This window comes from Notothenia coriiceps, unplaced genomic scaffold, assembly GCF_000735185.1.
Source record: "Notothenia coriiceps isolate Sejong01 unplaced genomic scaffold, NC01 NC01_scaffold00012306, whole genome shotgun sequence".
Classification (NCBI taxonomy): Eukaryota; Metazoa; Chordata; class Actinopteri; order Perciformes; family Nototheniidae; genus Notothenia; species Notothenia coriiceps.
In genome coordinates, this window is record NW_011345007.1 from 9,332 (window position 1) to 13,548 (window position 4,217).

The 4,217-nt window shown below is 42.3% G+C and overlaps 1 long non-coding RNA gene across 1 annotated transcript; it reads right to left on the reverse strand.

Moving 5' to 3' along the window:
- Positions 1-453: 453 nt before the first annotated feature.
- LOC104947302 (uncharacterized) lies at positions 454-3,716 on the reverse strand. The gene is made up of 2 exons (XR_798548.1): positions 3,646-3,716; positions 454-1,487 (listed from the first exon to the last, which is right to left on the reverse strand). It is a non-coding gene; the product is annotated as an uncharacterized lncRNA (long non-coding RNA).
- Positions 3,717-4,217: the final 501 nt, after the last annotated feature.

Sequence of the window (4,217 nt, forward strand, 5' to 3'; positions counted from 1 at the left end):
GTCTGCTCAGTCTCCCTGCTGCGTGTGTGTGTGTGTGTGTGTGTGTGTGTGTGTGTGTGTGTGTGTGTGTGTGTGTGTGTGTGTGTGTGTGTGTAGGAGAGTGTGTGGGAAGAAGCCATTACTTCGGCAGCACAATGTAAAAGTTGATTTCGGAGTCCAGACGATTAATGCACACACACTTTATTCAAATATTTTCACATATTTTCCCTCTATGTGTGTACTGCAGGGAGACAGTGCTGTGCCACTAATAAGGCGTCGCTCTGACAGCAGTGTGACAGCTTCCTGACGGACAAGGACTCGGCTTTGTGCTGAGCTGCCGGAATATTCCTGGCATCTCTTCCTCTGGGTTAACTCTCGGGACACAAAAGCAACACTGAATAGGTTTTTCTGCAGAATCCAGATTTTATTTTCCCTTCAAATGTGATCTGAAAAACGACAGCAGGAGTCACTCAGTGCTCTTAACATTTTTTATTGAATTATCAGGGTCAGTTAGTCGAGGCACTTTGACAGAACTGATGAATACTGACCTTCTTTTTTTTTTTTTAAAGGGTTATGTTTTTGCTGCATATATTGCTAGCCAGAAACCCAGCAGACAATGTAGCTGTAGAAATAAACCACACAGAAATCTACATTGTATGCCAGGTTCAGGACAAAGCAAAGGGTCGTTCCTTTCACCTTGAAGGCCTTTCAAACATGCATGAATGAATGCTTCTCAACTTTACTTGCAACCTCCATGTTCTGAATAGCAAACAGAATACAACCAAACCTTCATTCTTAGTAAGATCTAGCAAATCTATAGAAGTCCACGAGGGAATTAACCAACTTCTCACTTGATTTATTACATCAGTACACATTTTCCTATCAAGTTAATATTCTATATATCCAGTTTGAAATCTTCTTAATACAGCATGACGTTCATTTTGTGATTTATGGTCATATTTAGAGTCAAATAAAGTAGTGTATGCTTAAGGCGGGGCTACCTTGTGATTGACAGGTCGCTAACACAGAATCTATTTTATGTTTTATCTGTGTTTTCTCTACATAATAGTTTAAATTGTCAACTTAAATGCGTCTCTTTCGCCAAAGTAACTTCTTGAAATCGATGTGACTGCTAGGACATTTCACACAAAGAGGACCTTGAGGGGGGAAGAGTTTAAAAGAATGGCGGAAGAGGAAGAAGTGAAAAAACCCCACAAAAAGCCTTGACAAGGGCCCCTTGTGGAGTTGTGACACAGAGAACATCCTGTCTGTGGGGTCACAGGATGAAGCCCCCACCCCTCCTGTCTTCACAGCCAATCAGAGGAGTTGGAATGCGCCACCAGCCAATGAGAGAGGAGCGTGTATGGCTCGACCAGGAAGTAGGCAGAGCCGTCAGAGACCCAGTAGCCAGATGTAGCTGCTGATTTCTACACAGGATCTACACTGCCTACTGAGCAACTGACAGCAGCCACAGAGACACGAGACGTGACGCACATGAAGACTCCCATCTGAGGAGAAAGAACAAATAGATTCATTAGAAATATATGGAGAGGAAGAAGTGAGAAAATTAGAAAGAACAGGAAAGAAATCAGTGGATAATGCAGAGATAGAGTTGGTTCAAAGCATGATGTATTTTTGAAGGCCAAATGGAGTAAACATCTCCCTGGTTGCTTCCACCAATATTCACTTTCAATTTAAATATTGTAGATAATAAAATCTGTGGCAAACACACTTTTATAATACCTTCATGTGTTGTTCAGCAGAATAATCTCCACATATTAACACCACTTTATGATTTCTGATGTAAAAAGCTTACATATAAAAGGCTGTAAAGGAACTACAGCACGGTCACATGAGTTCACGTCACCACCGCTAAGCTAAAGGAGGCTAATGTTGGGCTATAAAGGAACTACAGCACGGTCACATGACTTCACGTCACCACCGCTAAGCTAAAGGTGGCTAATGTTGGGCGGGATGACATTAAGTCGTCTCATTTAGACACTTGTTAGCAACAAAACAGCCCAAAACACATTCAAAGAGCCATTGACTTCCAGACGAGGTGACAGGAAGTGCTAAAATAGTGACTCATTTCCAGGTTATATGACTCATTCCTGCCCCACTCTATGGATTAGATAAAGCAGAGGAGAAGCAGCCTGAGGGAGGGGAAGGATACTGGAGATTACACGCTGACGAACATCTCAAAGCGTGGCGTCAGCAGTCGCAGATTCCTGTCATTCTTTCCCATTAGCCCCGAGGCGCGACAGCCATTCGGGCTCCAGCACTTAAACCGACACATAATGGGAGCGCTGACCCAATCCTAATAAATCACGACCTGTACAGGTGACTGCAGGAGAGAGAGGAGAGGAGAGGAGGTAAGGGAAGGAAAGAAGGAGATCTCCTCTCGTTCTCTGTGGTCTGCATACCTGAGGCCTCATGACTGCATTGATCAAACATAATGTGACCAGCTGATGGTCACTTGACTCCAATTGAGTTTTATTAAGGGAAATGCCCGCCGCCTTTTCCTCTTTCCTCTTTCCTCCTCACATTCCTGCTCTCTTTCAGCATTAATGCTTCTTCTATCTGAGTTCTTCTGTCACACTTCGCCCTCTTTTTACACGCTATAATTTCGTACCTCTTTGATGACAAAAGTTACGAGACACATCACACTGCTTTGATTTGCGTAACTTGGTCTGAATTTTGGAGCCAATGCAACTTAACGTGCACTATTTCTAATATCCAGCGACCGGCTACGAATAAATTCAAAAGATATAGAAATCTAAAGGAAAACGACGAAAATGAGTCAACATTTTCCAAGTGAGTTTTTGCTCTCAATCTGTAATTTAAAGTTGTCTTCAATACAGCATGATGTTCATTTAGTAACCTATGGTCCAATTTAGAGTAGAATAGACGATGTGTATTTTAGGGCGAGGCTACCTTGTGATTGACAGGTTGCTAAACCAGCGTTTCTCTTTGTGTGTTTCCTCGCCTAAAAAGACCTGTTTGGTTTTACCTGTCCTGTGTTCCTGCTATACTCCACCTATCTGTCGTCTCTATTGCAAAACACATGAGATCTATTAAGTCCACGAGGAAATTACCCTGCTTCTCACTTGATTTAAAAGCTAGTCTTAAGTCTTTTCAGTGTGTGATGTTCATTTAGTAAATGATGTTACCATTTAAAGTAAACTGGACACTAGCAAGGTGCACTTTGGGATGGGAACACGTTGTGATTGACAGCTTGCTACCACAGCATTTTAGATATTTGTTTGTGTTGTTTTCAGTTCATAAAAGTTCATTGAAACATTACTTCCCCTAGAAAGCCTTTGACACTGTTTGGTTTGACCTGTTTTCTGTTACTTGTTGTTGCGCAAACCCAGACGGTGACTTCCCAAAAGGCAAACTCACGGCTCTAAATCTGTAGTCCACAAACCAATAGGTGTTGCACGGAGATTACTTCCACTTCTTACATAAAGTCTATTGATATTTGTCAGCAATCTCTCGTGACCACCTATGAATGTAAGATTGAAAGATTATTGTCTTTGCTCCCTGAAGTATGAAGGGTTGTGTGTTCTTTGCTGCAGGGACTAATGTTTCCAGAGAGAATATGACAGGAGGAAAGAGGGGGGAAAGGTGTGTGTTGATGCAGAAATCAATGAATTAATATCTTACCTTTCTTTGGAAAACCTCTGGGGACTCATGGATGTTTATCTGGAGCCATCTCTGCAGAACCAGCCAACCTGAAACATATATAAAAATACATGAGTTTAACAGAAATGAAATTAATTACACACATGTTAGCGGCACTTTGAGTGAGAGTGAGTGAGAGTCAGCTCACAGGGCTGGAGATAAGCTCCTCTGAGTCTTATCTCTGTCGTTTTTCCATGCTTTGGTGATGCCGCTGGGCAGGGGGTCAAACGTACGTAAAGGAATCACCGAAAAAGGCATGCAAGCAGGACAGAATCAGAGGCGGAGGAAGAGGAAACTCTCACAGCTTAACCCCAAAGCCAGGGTGCTTCAATTCAGTTATACCAGCCCATAGCAGAATGAACCGTGCAGCGTTTGAGGAATGAGATATACATTATTCATGGGAGCAGAGACTTCTTAAGGAGGTTCAATGTGGTACCAACACAACCTGATCTCAGCATCTAACGCAAACTAATATGGACTTTGGTTAGAAACGTGTTTGGGATGAGTACGGCATGATCGTAAAACATGATAGAAATTGTATTTTAGTTGTAAGA